Source organism: Stylophora pistillata, chromosome 3 (assembly GCF_964205215.1).
Source record: "Stylophora pistillata chromosome 3, jaStyPist1.2, whole genome shotgun sequence".
Lineage (NCBI taxonomy): Eukaryota > Metazoa > Cnidaria > Anthozoa > Scleractinia > Pocilloporidae > Stylophora > Stylophora pistillata.
The window spans coordinates 30,933,465-30,950,713 of NC_142521.1; the positions used below are offsets into that span (position 1 = coordinate 30,933,465).

General features: G+C 35.8%; 4 long non-coding RNA genes across 4 annotated transcripts; 2 read left to right on the forward strand and 2 right to left on the reverse strand.

Annotated features, from left to right (window-relative positions):
- Positions 1 to 3,698: 3,698 nt before the first annotated feature.
- LOC148735592 (uncharacterized) lies at positions 3,699 to 5,122 on the reverse strand. Its single transcript, XR_015998859.1, has 2 exons — positions 4,989 to 5,122; positions 3,699 to 4,572 (listed from the first exon to the last, which is right to left on the reverse strand). It is a non-coding gene; the product is annotated as an uncharacterized LOC148735592 (long non-coding RNA).
- A 477-nt stretch (positions 5,123 to 5,599) lies between these two features.
- LOC148735593 (uncharacterized) lies at positions 5,600 to 6,440 on the forward strand. Its single transcript, XR_015998858.1, has 2 exons — positions 5,600 to 5,737; positions 6,064 to 6,440. It is a non-coding gene; the product is annotated as an uncharacterized LOC148735593 (long non-coding RNA).
- LOC148735594 (uncharacterized) lies at positions 6,208 to 8,640 on the reverse strand. Its single transcript, XR_015998857.1, has 2 exons — positions 8,193 to 8,640; positions 6,208 to 7,046 (listed from the first exon to the last, which is right to left on the reverse strand). It is a non-coding gene; the product is annotated as an uncharacterized LOC148735594 (long non-coding RNA).
- On the forward strand, positions 8,602 to 12,130 carry LOC148735595 (uncharacterized). The gene is made up of 5 exons (XR_015998856.1): positions 8,602 to 8,672; positions 9,149 to 9,219; positions 9,728 to 9,834; positions 10,511 to 10,619; positions 11,151 to 12,130. It is a non-coding gene; the product is annotated as an uncharacterized LOC148735595 (long non-coding RNA).
- Positions 12,131 to 17,249: the final 5,119 nt, after the last annotated feature.

The following is a 17,249-nucleotide window of genomic DNA, read 5'->3' on the forward strand; positions in this document are numbered from 1 at the left end:
TGTGTCCACTAATAAAATGATCAATATTTCTAAGAGCCTGGTCACCTCTCATTTTATTGACCAAAATAGAACTCGTTTCGCAAAGTAGTAATTTTGACAGAATTACTATTTTGCGAAATGGCGTTTTTTCGCCTTTATTTAGCAAATATGCCCTCCTCGTCCGAAACAAAATGTGTCCACTAATAAAATGATCAATATTTCTAAGAGCCTGGTCACCTCTCATTTTATTGACCATAACAGAACTCGTTTCGCAAAGTAGTAATTTTGACAGAATTACTATTTTGCGAAATGGCGTTTTTTCGCTTTTATTTAGCATATATGTCCTCCTCGTCCGAAACAAAATGTGTCCACTAATAAAATGATCAATATTTCTAAGAGCCTGGTCACCTTTCATTTTATTGACCAAAATAGAACTCGTTTCGCAAAGTAGTAATTTTGACAGAATTACTATTTTGCGAAATGGCGTTTTTTCGCCTTTATTTAGCAAATATGCCCTCCTCGTCCGAAACAAAATGTGTCCACTAATAAAATGATCAATGTTTCTAAGAGCCTGGTCACCTCTCATTTTATTGACCATAACAGAACTCGTTTCGCAAAGTAGTAATTTTGACAGAATTACTATTTTGCGAAATGGCGTTTTTTTGCTTTTACTTAGCATATATGTCCTCCTCGTCCGAAACAAAATGTGTCCACTAATAAAATGATCAATATTTCTAAGAGCCTGGTCACCTTTCATTTTATTGACCAAAATAGAACTCGTTTCGCAAAGTAGTAATTTTGACAGAATTACTATTTTGCGAAATGGCGTTTTTTCGCCTTTATTTAGCAAATATGCCCTCCTCGTCCGAAGCAAAATGTGTCCACTAATAAAATGATCAATATTTCTAAGAGCCTGGTCACCTCTCATTTTATTGACCATAACAGAACTCGTTTCGCAAAGTAGTAATTTTGACAGAATTACTATTTTGCGAAATGGCGTTTTTTCGCTTTTATTTAGCATATATGTCCTCCTCGTCCGAAACAAAATGTGTCCACTAATAAAATGATCAATATTTCTAAGAGCCTGGTCACCTTTCATTTTATTGACCAAAATAGAACTCGTTTCGCAAAGTAGTAATTTTGACAGAATTACTATTTTGCGAAATGGCGTTTTTTCGCCTTTATTTAGCAAATATGCCCTCCTCGTCCGAAACAAAATGTGTCCACTAATAAAATGATCAATATTTCTAAGAGCCTGGTCACCTCTCAATTTATTGACCATAATAGAACTCGTTTCGCAAAGTAGTAATTTTGACAGAATTACTATTTTGCGAAATGGGGTTTTTTCACCTTTCACAGGACGAATGTTCTTATTTCAGTGCCTTTAGGCAAAATTAAAGCAGTCTTAAAGGTTGAGTAAAGCTTTAATCGTCTTTAATTGTCAAATGAAATATCCGAAAGCTAACTCTAACCTTTAATGAATCTTTAATTGAACATAAGTTTAACTTTAGTAGCGCAAATCTTTCAGTATCCTTTAAGTGGTTTCTTTTTTGGCACAAAAGAGGGTGTTTCATTAAAATACATTTAAGTTGACTTTAAGGTGAGATTTAAATGAGTATAGCTGTTCTGACATCTTTAATTCATGCATTAAAGATAGTCTCATTGTAATCTGAACTGTCAACAGAAAATTCATCACAAATCAGCCAACACTTGCACTGATGAGCCAGAAGAGCAAATTTTGTTTTACGTGCAGCAACGTGAGCTCACAATTCTTTCTGGGGTCGAAACATCTTATTGAAAGCGACGGTTTCATTTTTGCATCTCCTTTAAAGAGCGCATGGAGTGCGATGACAAGTCAGGAAATGTTTTCTGCGCGCGCTTTAATGGCTTCGAATCACGTTCAACTTTCGAAAGGCATAAGCGGAAAGGTAACGGAAAGAAATTAACAGATACTTTCGTGGCGACTTCAAATTCCCGTGATTTCACGAAATTTCAAGTTCATCTGACTATGAAGGTTAGTTAATTTGAATATAAAAAGAGTCATGTGTATGTATTGATACATACCTACATATATCTTTACGTCTTTAATTATTACATGAGAACATAACCGCTATTGAACGTTGCTTGAGACGATTAACATTGAAACTTGCTCGCACTCAATCCCTGAAGATTTTTTGAGGTCGGAGTTGTCTACTGGCTGTGGGGGCATGGACGCCCCATTGAGAAAGTACCTTCGTAGACTATTGCGGCAAGTTTGTAATGTTTCTGGTTCATATTATTTGCCTTTGTTTTCTTTTGTCGTGTGGCTTATTTCTTTCTCCGTATTAAATGTAAGGCTTACAATCTTTCTCCTTTCCAGGAATATTGATTAAAAAGCCTGAGGTTTGAATCCTCACATGCGTCCACCCAGAAGTTTGTCTTTCTGCTCTGCTATAAGAACGTTTGGTAGCGATGTTAAATAAATTGAGGTTTGAATCATCACAAAGGTCCACACAAATTTCTTCCTCTGCCCAGCTGATAGAGCAGATGTTCCTTATGAATATTGACCCAGCTCTTACTTTTTTTTGTCTTCCAGCTGATAAGGTGATGCGCAATTTTTCTGAGATAATTGATTTTTGACTGATATGATATAAACAATTAGTTCTCGTGGCCCCTCTCAAGTTAAGCTACAGTCACCATTCCGTTCTGCAAATGCCATAATTTTTTAATGTTGTTCAGTTAAAAAGCAGATACTCTCCAACCTGGCTTTAGTCTTTTTGTATTCCTTTGACTTTGAATGTCAAGGGTGCCGGAGAAAAGTAAATCCCCGCTTGAACACAGACACAGTCCTCTGGTGGTTACAGCCGAGAACCGACTTGTCTAGCCTCCGGGTTTGAGACCTATTTAACGGCTCAGTGCTCGTATCAATCAATGAAAATAAAAAAATCATAAAACATAAAAATAAAAACGATACGGATACATCATTGCCGAGGTACCAGAGGGTAAGAACAAAGTATGGGCAATCTGCACTGCACCTCTCCTCGAGACGCGAAAATAGACAAGCACTGAGAGGAGCGCACGAAACTCTCCTCACAGCTGGGATCACCTTCTCTAGGCTGACTGCAGGAGGTTCGAATCCTCGCAAGGGACACAGATTGCAATGGTTTTTCTTTCACTATCCTATAGATGATACCATTAGCTTTCTGTGATCCATCTTGTCTGCTGGGAATGAAATGTCTTCTTCTGAAACACTATCCTCAAGCTGAAAAAGAAGTGTGCTTGAACTAAATTTGCAATAGCTATAAACTGAAGCTAAACTCAAGTATTTGTTCCTGACAAAATTCCATGCAAGTGTGACGTAAATTTGACATTTGCTTTACATTTACCTTGCTCATTGAGCAAAGCTGTTCATTTGCTATAAATTTGCATTGGGATCTAACAAAAAAAGAAATAAAAACCCTTATTTAGTGGCCATTTGCCAGTTCCCTGAGGGTGGCCCATTTACTGGGTTCAACTGTATTCAGAATAAAATTTAATGTAAATGAAACTGGAATTAAATGTGATTGATCTATTTACCTTTGCTAGAAATCTGAGGGAAATAATAATTCAGGCCACAGGCCTGCCAATCATCCACTTAGAGGCTGATTACATGAGTCAGGCTGGCCTGCCCACATAATGCCATCCTAGCAAAGAGTGAACTCGGCTCATGTAATCCACCCTTACTAAAACAACTAATCGGACAAACAAAAGTGGCAGGCCTCTGCCTACCACAGACATAACATTTTATTTTCATAAACACTGCGAACATATATTGCACAAAACTAACAAATTATTTTGACTTCGGCCGAACAAATTGTCTACAATATAAATAATGTGTTCTATAGCTCATGCCTCCAAAAATCAAGTCACAATAAATCCTAAGAAACTGTCATTTACAATTAAACTGAATAAATAGCTTTATTAATCAAAAGCATTGGTATGCAATTAAAGAATGGGTAAAAGAAAGACTTCTGTCACTTGAAAGCACTGATTTACAAGATGTGCCACTTTTTCACCTGCCAACTTACAAAATGCCATTGAGAAAGCTTTCTACACCCATGTTACTGTCACAATAAATGGGAATTTCAGAGAAATAATTCAAACAATAAAAATGAATACGTAATAGTTTGTGTTTCCAGCACTCTATAAAGGCAACAAAAAATAACTGTCTGTATCAAGCATTACTATAATGAGGTTAGCACTTTTGGTTATTCTCTGTAGTTGGTCTTTTTCTTTCTTTTTTTTTTTTTTGTATATGTATTGTGAAATTTTTATTTTCATGGATCAGTGTAAATTTTGTTTCATATATACAAACAATGTTATTTGTGGAAATCTCCCTATGAAGCTGACAGACAGTATTGATTTTACAGAAATACATATTAATCTGTTGACTTCGTCCAAAGCTTCAATTCATACAGGGTGACAATTTTACATACACATTGGCAGTACAACAAAAGCACTGACTGACAAGATGTGCCATCTCATCATCTGCCAACCTATGATGTGCCATCGAGAAAGCTTTCAGTGCCCTTGTGGGAAAAAGTCATGGCAGGAAAAGAGCAGATTCCTCACTCCCTGAAAAAAAAAAAATACAGAACCTAAGAAACAGTGAACAGCTTCAAATATTTAAGCTAATAGCGCTATCTACTGCGAGGATCGTGCATCATACGTATCTAATACCGCAGTTCAAAATATATAAACTTCATATATTTCATTGTATCTGATTTATCACTTTCACGGGTTTATTACGAATCGACTTAACGGCCTGCTCCCAGTTGGCTTGTTAGCTCAATTGGTAGAGCGCTGCACTAGTATCGCAGAGGTCAGTGGTTCGAGTCCCGTACAGGCCTCATTTTTTCAGGTGTGATTTTCGCTATTGCTTAAATTAGCGCTATCTACTGCGAGGATCGTGCATCATACGTAAATTTCCTTTGTTACAAGATATCCTTGACCTACACACGGCTACATTTTCAGATATATTTTTAACTAACCCTTTTGAAACTTTGGTATCGGTATGAAGCTGTTTACTTGAACAAGTAAAGTTCGAACGTGTAGTTCGTGTTTTCCCGCCTTTCTGTTTCCTTGCTTCCAATTACACTCGAGTCTTCATTTGTACTGGCCAGCGTTAGCTAGGCACAGTACGATAAACATCACAACGAGGCAATATGTCAACAGGAGGTCGTTGTTTGGTTTTAGAAATATTAATTCGCGCGCTTTTTTGAACCTCAATATTCCGTTTGACTACTTTGTTAACAAAGCATCACAAAGCATCCGAGAGAAGCACTTGTAGTGTGGTTATTTTACCGTTAATTCGTAGTTAAAGCAAGTAAGAAAAGAATATGGCGGAAAGACGATTGCACGATCAAAACCATGATGTGGTTCCAGCGGCGAAAAAAGGAATAAAGTGTCCGACGATTGCATTGTGCTGCTGGAGGAGTTGATCCGGAGCAATCACGCTCTGGCGAGCGAAAATGTAAAGCTTCGGCAGCAGCAAGAGCGCAGCAACAAAGAAAACTCTGAAGCGCTTCAGCGGATCGAGGGCCGTCTTCAAACTGTTGATAATAGAGAGCTTTAGATTCGAGTACGAGAACGACTACGAGTACGAGTTTACTAGTGTGCTCACATTGCGCATGCGTAGCTCTCCGTGACACTGTCACGGGAACGGGAAACTCGTCGTGTGCCGCTCGTCGACAACGAGATTTTGACCGGAAGTCGTCCTCCAGAGAACGAGTTTCGAAAGGTGAATATTTTGTATTTTAAACTTACCCTAGTCTTGTTCTAAGTCAACAAAAGCAAACTTAAAGCGGTATAAAGAGGTTTTATCGAATTGAATGTTATTACAAACCCTAATTCCATTCGTTTTTGATACTTTTTGGTCGACCTATTTTCAAGAAATTCTATGGTCTACACACGTAAACAACATATCGGCAGACGAATAAATTCAAATTGAAAAATGAGGGCTTTAAACAGCACTTTCACCCTTTGAATTTTAACCATGCATGAGAGATATAAACAATGAATTGTTGTGATGTGGTTGACACTTTCCCGACTTTCTTCAATTCGTAGCGATGGCGAAACGAGAACTTTTTAATTGGAAAGGAAACACGAAACTATGCTTCTCAGAGATATATTGGTTGAAGAGCCTCACAAGTACTGACCAGATTCAAAAGAGAGAGGTATATCGTGGACGAAAATCGCCGAACACTGTGATAAAACCTTGAACACTGAAACATTTTATTAAATTCTCATTAATTATTGTCATATTCATACCATTATATTTATGAAATGAGAACTAAGGAAGAGTTTGTATGGTAAAATATCTGTATACATTATTTTTACATCTTTTTACAAATATATATGTAGTTGTATCATATAAATGTACTGTATTATTATTACAAAGTCAGTTCAGCTGTTTTGAAATTAAAAATTATACCTATATACAATTTTGATTTTCTCAATTAAATTAATTTAGATTTGAAAATTCTCCAGTAAGGAAAAAAACTTGATGGCCATGGATCCACATCCCATATTCATCAATTACTCCTTTCATAGCTAACTATACATAGAAATTTACAAGCAGAAAATGTAATTACAATATTATAATTTGGTTCAATTCTTCTCTTTTATCTTCTCATCACTTTGCCAAATTGCATTGCTTAAATGTAGCCAAAGTTACTACTAACTATGATGTAGCAAATCAAGAGCTTTAAACCTGAAAATAATCATCTAATGTAGGAGGTTCAACACCAAAATAGGTGCTTGTAGTTGATTCCTAAGCAGAGCACACACTGAATACATTACACCTACTGGACTTAATCCAATTTTTAAGTTCTTCTTAAAATCTAGGAAAGCGAAGTATGTTACTATGTTGCTAAACACCCACTCCACAGCTTCCCTGATTTTACTTCATCCTTGAAGATGAATTCTGAGTGGATAGGCGAGGTTGCCATATATACACAGTGGTTGTCCACTGGTATCAAATGAATGCTGCAGAAGGTTATGAAGGAGGCCAGACATTCTTAACATACCAGCATCGTGCCTTTTACCCACTGAAATGAAAATTTATGGAATAAACATACTTGGATTTATATCAGTAGCTAGTGTTATAACACTCTTGTAGCTGCAGGTAACTGTTGAGTTACAGACTGATTTAATGTAATTTTTTTTTTCAATTTTCCAAGTTAACTGGTTATTAGCAATTTTGATTTAGCAGGGGCTGGGTTATAGATATTTGTGTAAAGATTCAAGGGTAGGCTACAGTTAATGAAGCTCTTACCAAGGGGCTGACTACCAAAAATGTTTCCTGAAAGATTTGATCTTTCCAGCCCACTCCTGTAGGTGTAGATACCGTGCCCAGGGAGCTTAATTCAAATTTATGCGAAAATGGGGGTGCTTATTCAAGGGAGGGACTTATTTAATTTTTCCTAAATGGTGGCCTGACATGACCATTTTTTTAATACATCATCTACACATAAACAAAATCAACTATTTATTGACATAAAAAACTGATCCTAGAGTTTAACTCACCATTAGTGCAATGTACAAATCTAATACTACATGATGAAAACTATGCATCCTTTGCTGTCTCAGTACTCATCCACAAAATGAGGGGAGGGGAGGGGGCACTTATTTGAGGGGGGTACTAGTTTTAAATTTTTGGTCGATAGGAGGGGTGCTTATTCGAGGGGGTGCTAATTCCAGGATTTGCGGTGGTGACACTTCAATTCAGTTTCAAATCTGGGGGCTTAAATAAGGGGGGGCATTACGGCAGAACGATGCAAATAATCGTATTAGCTTACCAACTGGTCCATACAAATTGGCTATTAAACCATTTGGCGCAACAAATGATTGAAACTTTAGGGCATGTACCCTTTTGTGCCCATTGGGTACACGCTGGTTCTCTCCTGGGCGAAAAATTGGGCGAACTGTCAAGTCTCTAAACCCCTAGCAATTCTCAAGAGCTGTTCCCTTTCCATGGACAGCAAGAGCAAAGTCTTCCAGATGTTGGCTACTCAGCCAGGGTTGATCGAGATCTCTGAGCAAGTATCCATGGTTTGTGTAAGTAAAGCTGATCACCTCGTTGAAGATTAAGCTCAGCTCTGGCACTGAACAAAGCGAGGAATCATATCCGAGAGACGACATAGGTAAGAAAAAAGTTTCAATAAAATCAACAGTCCTTTCGTTCCTGAACATACCGTGCTATTGGCACAAGTAAACATTTCTGGAATTGCTAATGCCCGAAGAAGGAGAGGCAATCCTGTGATGCCAAACCTGAGCTCGGCTTCAAACTCCTTAGGAGAAATAGGGTCAAAAACATCGTCAATCCTTTCATACTGCTTGTAAGGATGTTGCCTTCTCATCGTTGTGATTTCATAAATCACCAAGGAGGTAGACGGATGGTTCTAGGATAGGTTTTTTTGGCTAAACATGGCGAGATTGTTCCAGTAAAACTCTCGCACTCGGATCGATACATTTGTTTACAATCTAAAGTTACAATTTTCGTCAGCACGACTACGAGTACGAGATACTAGTGCCAGATCTCGCGCGGTTAAAACTCGTACTCGTACTCGTTCTCGTACTCGAATCTAAAGCTCTCTATTAATGCAGCCAACGTCCGTCGGCGCCAAAACAGAAGACAAAGGCGAACGACGGTAGTAGTTCCACCGGCTTGTCGAGTGAGTAAAAAAACATAACTGATAAGCATGAATAATGTGATTTGTGTTCATAATTTGCTTGAATCAGTTCTGTTTCGTGGAAGATTTTCTTTTATGTTGAGTAGATGTTTGCCGCGCGAATTATATGCATAATTAACTTAATTATTTCGGCGGTAATCATTTGACATGATTAGATGTGGTTACATTTACTTGATAATCCTTTACCATAAACAGGTCTACCAGAAAAGTTTTTTTCCTCCCTTTTGTTTCAACGAGAATTATCTAGTATGAAAATTCATTTAATCATTTTTTCTCTTGGACCCTTTTGACCTTGCCTGTTTTATTCACATAGATGGGTAAGGTTAATTTTTAATTGTGCTTGTGTCGATTGCTCTACATCATCTAGCCTTCAAACAACCAGGGTTTTTAAAAAGCGTGAGAGTAGAAATAGGACATACTTGACAAACCGATTGTTGAATTTTTTTTCATTCTTTTAGAGAACTGTGAGGAGAATGTACAAACTCCTTTTGAAAAAAGATGACTTTAGTGGTTTCTATCTTGACGAAGAGTGAGTAATATGATTTTAGATTCAGAGATATTTTACTTTATCTTGATTGAGCGAGGAAATCCGAGTCTAAGCTGCTGCTTGAAATATTGAGATGTTATGTGAACACCTTATGGTGGTTACAGTCGAACCTCGATTATCCGGACTTTTCGATTATCCGGACTTTTTCTCTGGTCCCGTTTTTTTTATGATTATTAATGAGCTTTGATCTTCCAAACTTTATGAGGTAAAAAAATTCAGAGATTATGTCTAAATTCAGGAAAAGTGCGTTTAAAACATTGCCTCCTCCGCTTTCAAAAGATCGAGCACTCGGAGAGTCATCGAAGCAGATTTTTATCTTCATCTCTTTTGTTTACATTATTGTCTCATTAATATTCATATTTTCGATTATCCTGACTGATTACCTAAGTCCCAACAGGTCCGGATAATCGAGGTTTGACTGTACTTTTGTCTTAGTGTTAATGTTGTTACTACAGAATACCATGCTTAATTGTATTTGTTTTTGTCTTAGAATAAATTCTGACAGCAACAAGATCCTTTTTGAGCGGACAATAGAGCAGGCAATACATCAACAAGGAGGACCTGAAAAGTGTCCTTGGACAAAAGAAGTCATAGAAGGTAGCTACCAATAATCATAGCACATGCATTTCACTTTTATTGGGGTGTCATTACATTTTGTGGGTGAGCATAAGGATTTTGCACTCAAGCATATTGATGCATATCTCCTTTATAACAACTTGAGTTTTATTGAAGGCCTTGGCTTGAAAACATCCAGGCAAAATTTTGCTCAAAGTTGGTCGATTTGTCTATTGTCCAGCCCTTAATGATACCCCTGCTTTTAGTCTCTACCATCAATTCGTGTCTTTTACCACTTTCCCCTCAACATAAATGTCATCATAAAACTAGCATTCAGTAACACAGTTAGATACCCTGAAACCTCTAATGAGCACCTTCATTACATGGTCAAATTTAGGATGGGGGGGGGGAGGTGCATTTTATAGTTTTTCCTAACTTACATATTCACTTTCCCAAATGTTACAGAAATTTAAATATGTTGCAAACTGAAATTTTCAGGTTTATTTCTTGTCTCTAGATCTGAGACACTTCAGTGTGGATCCTCAAAAAAGCATACTTTACACCTTAGCAATGAATCACTAAGGACATACTAACTTGGCAGATATTCTAAGGTGGCCTGCCATAAATTATTATAAATTTGAACATTGTCATTAATTTATGTGGGAATCTTTTTACAATCAGCTTCTCATGGCATTTTCATAATCATTTCTTTAAACAGCTGCTTTACAAATACATTTCAAATATGTGTGAAAACACAGAAACTGAAGAGTGGTAACCACTATGAGGCTCATAAACAAAAAACCTGGAAGAGTGGTCTCCAAAGAGAGGTATTTATTGGCTAGGATACTATTTTGAACATTTTACTTTTCATATACCCTGCTGTTCACAAATGATGGGGTCCGACAGATGTTCAATGTTACCAGACTGAGTACACCCTCAAGTACACTTGATCAATGGGAGGGAAGCTATTTCCCATTGAATGTCTTTATTTTGGCACTTCAAAATTGGATGGCTTTGAATATAGACACATCTAAGGGACTATGTTCTTATTAGAGAAATTGTTAAATAAGTGAGGTATTCTGGTCTGTATCTAGAGCCTCCCAAGAAAATCTTTGTAAAATAAATTTGAAAAATATTAAAATGTGATGTGAGATAAATGATAGTTTGTATGCACCATTTGATGGAAAAAAAAAAAAGGACAAAGAGACCCTATATTATAACATGCTTAAGAATTCCATTCTTACAATGGGTACACACATATATATATATCAAGAGAAATTAGTGATTTGGATCATATTTTTCATTTGAAGTCCTATAACACCCTTCTCATGCCTGTTTAATTTTTTTATTTTTTTTAGAAGTTAATGAGACAAACTACAGTCCTGGAGCTGGTCAACTGGGCCAACCAGCATGAAAAGGGGAGAGCAGCAGAGGTTCTTGTCATGGAGGCAATGAGCAGTGAGGAAAGCTGCTACGAGGATGACAATGGAAATACCTCAAAAGTAACAAAATACTCTGTGCATCACCTTCAGTGGGAAAGTAGGAGAATGAAAAAAATTGAAAAGAAACTTGAAAAGGCTTATAAGAAAAAGCTCACTTCAAGAGCTAAAGAGAGAATCCGTCCAGGGTTTATGGGCAACCTTTTCTGAGATGCCCACCTACTGAAAATTTTCCAGAGTGGGCAATAATACAGTGAGAAAATTGTTTTACTAATCAATGAAATCGAAAATGTACAAAATATCAAGCCAAGTCTAGAATGAGGTTATTTTGCATGCCTGCATGAGGCTTCTTTTTCATTGAATAATTATGGTCTCATCTAAAGTGAGTGATCGTGAATTCTTCAATGTTAATAAATTTCCTCCACATGAGATACTTTTTTATATATAGATGTACACATCATTTTTGTATATCAAAGTTTCAGCTGCATTTTAGAGTAAGAGAACTGTTTTCTATCACTTGTTTACTAAAAGAAATTAAGGTATATGATCATATTTAATAAGTATTACAGTTGTAATAATGTAGCAAATAACTGAGAGTTATTGCAAATTTAAGTCGATTAAGAAAATTTTTCTGAATTTTAGATTGATAGGTTGAACTTATATTTTTTATTGTTAGACAAGTATCATTTCAAATCACATTTCTTAGTAGCTGGATTTGAGAGTACAATTTGTGAATCAATATCTTTTTGTGTAGTTTGTTACTACAGCTAGTTATATAATTTGTGTATTTGTCATACTTTTATAGTGGTAAATATTCTATTACCTGCTTGACGAAGATTATATTATACATTGACAAAAGTGAAACAATTTTAATAAAGTATGTCAATCAGTAATTCAAACATTTGGACATCTCTTTTTTTAATTATGTATGGGGCTCGACTGGGATATCCTCAGCTTCATTGTAGGTTTATGTTATCTCAGGGGAACAAATGAGTTTTGAACGAAACTATTTCATCACTGCAATTTCAAACACTTTGTTATTACTTGAATGTGTGATGCTTCTTTTTCTATCAATTGTAAGGTTGCCCAAAATATCATAAGTTATTGGGATATAAATGAGGGTGTGATTAAGCAAATCAAAAGTCAGTTGAAAGTGAAACCTGCAGCCTTTAGAGGTGCTTAAAGGTCACTTAATGATGAATGTTAACAAAACTTGAAATTTAAGAGAATCAGAAAGTACAACTAAAGATGAATTACAACAAAACCTGTAACTTTAAGCAGTACTTAAAGGGAAACAAAAGATTGAAGAAACCTTTAAGATGCATTTACAAGTGGAAGTTTTGGTTGACTAAAGTTGACTTTACAAGAATTAAGAGGATTCCTAAATTCAATTAAATGGTTATTTAGGTTTCCTTTCATGTGATCTTAAAGTGTTCATGAAATGCTTATTTAGGTTTGCTTTCATGTGACCTTAAAGTGTTAACTAAATGGTTCATAAGGGCACTTTAATTGACTTCGGAAAGTTCAATTAAAGATACATTTCAGAACTTTCGTATGTCACCTAAAGATGACTTAAATACTTCTAATGTTAACCTTTAAGTTACCTTTAAGGAAACTTAATTTAGTTATTTCATCCTGTGTTTATTCAGCAAATATGTCCTCTTCGTCCGAAACAAAATGTTTCCACCAATAAAATGATCAATGTTTCTAAGAGCCTGGTCACCTCTCATTTCATTGACCATAACAGAACTCGTTTCGCAAAGTAGTAATTTTGACAGAATTACTTTTTTGCGAAATGGCGTTTTTTCACCTTTATTCAGCAAATATGCCCTCCTCGTCCGAAACAAAATGTGTCCACTAATAAAATGATCAATATTTCTAAGAGCCTGGTCACCTCTCAATTTATTGACCATAATAGAACTCGTTTCGCAAAGTAGTAATTTTGACAGAATTACTATTTTGCGAAATGGCGTTTTTTCACCTTTATTCAGCAAATATGTCCTCTTCGTCCGAAACAAAATGTTTCCACCAATAAAATGATCAATATTTCTAAGAGCTTGGTCACCTCTCATTTTATTGACCATAACAGAACTCGTTTCGCAAAGTAGTAATTTTGACAGAATTACTATTTTGCGAAATGGCGTTTTTTTGCTTTTACTTAGCATATATGTCCTCCTCGTCCGAAACAAAATGTGTCCACTAATAAAATGATCAATATTTCTAAGAGCCTGGTCACCTTTCATTTTATTGACCAAAATAGAACTCGTTTCGCAAAGTAGTAATTTTGACAGAATTACTATTTTGCGAAATGGCGTTTTTTCGCCTTTATTTAGCAAATATGCCCTCCTCGTCCGAAACAAAATGTGTCCACTAATAAAATGATCAATGTTTCTAAGAGCCTGGTCACCTCTCATTTTATTGACCATAACAGAACTCGTTTCGCAAAGTAGTAATTTTGACAGAATTACTATTTTGCGAAATGGCGTTTTTTTGCTTTTACTTAGCATATATGTCCTCCTCGTCCGAAACAAAATGTGTCCACTAATAAAATGATCAATATTTCTAAGAGCCTGGTCACCTTTCATTTTATTGACCAAAATAGAACTCGTTTCGCAAAGTAGTAATTTTGACAGAATTACTATTTTGCGAAATGGCGTTTTTTCGCCTTTATTTAGCAAATATGCCCTCCTCGTCCGAAGCAAAATGTGTCCACTAATAAAATGATCAATATTTCTAAGAGCCTGGTCACCTCTCATTTTATTGACCATAACAGAACTCGTTTCGCAAAGTAGTAATTTTGACAGAATTACTATTTTGCGAAATGGCGTTTTTTCGCTTTTATTTAGCATATATGTCCTCCTCGTCCGAAACAAAATGTGTCCACTAATAAAATGATCAATATTTCTAAGAGCCTGGTCACCTTTCATTTTATTGACCAAAATAGAACTCGTTTCGCAAAGTAGTAATTTTGACAGAATTACTATTTTGCGAAATGGCGTTTTTTCGCCTTTATTTAGCAAATATGCCCTCCTCGTCCGAAACAAAATGTGTCCACTAATAAAATGATCAATATTTCTAAGAGCCTGGTCACCTCTCAATTTATTGACCATAATAGAACTCGTTTCGCAAAGTAGTAATTTTGACAGAATTACTATTTTGCGAAATGGGGTTTTTTCACCTTTATTCAGCAAATATGTCCTCTTCGTCCGAAACAAAATGTTTCCACCAATAAAATGATCAATGTTTCTAAGAGCCTGGTCACCTCTCATTTCATTGACCATAACAGAACTCGTTTCGCAAAGTAGTAATTTTGACAGAATTACTTTTTTGCGAAATGGCGTTTTTTCGCCTTTATTTAGCAAATATGCCCTCCTCGTCCGAAACAAAATGTGTCCACTAATAAAATGATCAATATTTCTAAGAGCCTGGTCACCTCTCAATTTATTGACCATAATAGAACTCGTTTCGCAAAGTAGTAATTTTGACAGAATTACTATTTTGCGAAATGGCGTTTTTTCACCTTTATTCAGCAAATATGTCCTCTTCGTCCGAAACAAAATGTTTCCACCAATAAAATGATCAATATTTCTAAGAGCTTGGTCACCTCTCATTTTATTGACCATAACAGAACTCGTTTCGCAAAGTAGTAATTTTGACAGAATTACTATTTTGCGAAATGGCGTTTTTTCGCCTTTATTTAGCAAATATGCCCTCCTCGTCCGAAACAAAATGTGTCCACTAATAAAATGATCAATATTTCTAAGAGCCTGGTCACCTTTCATTTTATTGACCAAAATAGAACTCGTTTCGCAAAGTAGTAATTTTGACAGAATTACTATTTTGCGAAATGGCGTTTTTTCGCCTTTATTTAGCAAATATGCCTTCCTCGTCCGAAACAAAATGTGTCCACTAACAAAATGATCAATATTTCCAAGAGCCTGGTCGCCTCTCATTTTATTGACCAAAATAGAACTCGTTTCGCAAAGTAGTAATTTTGACAGAATTACTATTTTGCGAAATGGCGTTTTTTCGCCTTTATTTAGCAAATATGTCCTCTTCGTTCGAAACAAAATATGTTCACTAATAAAATGCGCAACTATAAATTTGTCACACATGCTGCCGCTGAATCAAAATTTGGCACCATAAAGAACTCATCGTACTTAAGATTTTAAATTGTAAATATTTAGTTAATAAGTCACGACGTATGTCATTAATTTAACTAGAAGTCGTAAATTATTGCAGAGTTGGTGGCCAGTGTTCTAATTATTTCTAACGCTTCACGTTTGGAATGACCGTCCATTGCAGTTAAGTAAAACATTAAGAGGAAAAATAACATTGCTGATGCCAAAAATAACTCGTGAAATATCTAAAATTATAATTTTAAACTTCGCGTGCATTCGAAAGTTAGGCCCAGTTCAAACGTCGATCGTTTCGTGAGCCAAACCAAATTTTAATTGAGGCCAACCCAAATTATTTAGAAGGACTCAATTGATTCAAACGCCGATCTTAATTCCAGCCGAACTCAATGAACACTTGATGTTTGGTCAAACTGCTGGGAAAATACGTTATAAGGTGACCAGAGGTGACCAGGCTCTTAGAAATATTGATCATTTTATTAGTGGAAACATTTTGTTTCGGACGAAGAGGACATATTTGCTGAATAAAGGTGAAAAAACGCCATTTCGCAAATAGTAATTCTGTCAAAATAACTACTTTGCGAAACGAGTTCTATTTTGGTCAATAAAAAAGAGGTGATCAGGCTCTTAGAAATATTGATCATTTTATTAGTAGAAACATTTTGTTTCGGACGAAGAGGACATATTTGCTAAATAAAGGTCAAAAAATGCCATTTCGCAAAATAGTAATTCTGTCAAACTTACTACTTTGCGAAACGAGTTCTGTTATGGTCAATAAAATGAGAGGTCACCAGGCTCTTAGAAATATTGATCATTTTATTAGTAGACACACATTTTGTTTCGGAAGAAGAGGATTTATTTGCTAAATAAAGGCGAAAAACGCCATTTCGCAAAATAGTAATTCTGTCAAAATTACTACTTTGCGAAACGAGTTCTATTTTGGTCAATAAAATGAGAGGTGACCAGGCTCTTAGAAATATTAATCATTTTATCAGTGCACACATTTTGTTTCGGACGAAGAGGACATATTTGCTAAATAAAGGTGAAAAAACCCCATTTCGCAAAATAGTAATTCTGTCAAAATTACTACTTTGCGAAACGAGTTCTGTTATGGTCAATAAAATGAGAGGTGACCAGGCTCTTAGAAATAATGATCATTTCATTAGTGGACACATTTTGTTTCGGAGGAGGAGGACACATCTGCTAAATAAAGGCGAAAAACGCCATTTCGCAAAATAGTAATTCTGTCAAAATTACTACTTTGCGAAACGAGTTCTATTTTGGTCAATAAAATGAGAGGTGACCAGGCTCTTAGAAATATTGATTATTTTATTAGTGGAAACATTTTGTTTCGGACGAGGAGGGCATATTTGCTAAATAAAGGCGAAAAAACGCCATTTCGCAAAATAGTAATTCTGTCAAAATTACTACTTTGCGAAACGAGTTCTATTATGGTCAATAAAATGAGAGGTGACCGGGCTCTAAGAAATATTGATCATTTTATTAGTGGACACATTTTGTTTCGGACGAAGAGGACATATTTGCTAAATAAAGGTGAAAAAACCCTATTTCGCAAAATAGTAATTCTGTCAAAATTACTACTTTGCGAAACGAGTTCTATTATGGTCAATAAAATGAGAGGTGACCGGGCTCTTAGAAATATTGATCATTTTATTAGTGGACACATTTTGTTTCGGACGAAGAGGACATATTTGCTAAATAAAGGTGAAAAAACCCCATTTCGCAAAATAGTAATTCTGTCAAAATTACTACTTTGCGAAACGAGTTCTATTTTGGTCAATAAAATGAAAGGTGACCAGGCTCTTAGAAATAGTGATCATTTTATTAGTGGACACATTTTGTTTCGGACGAAGAGGACATA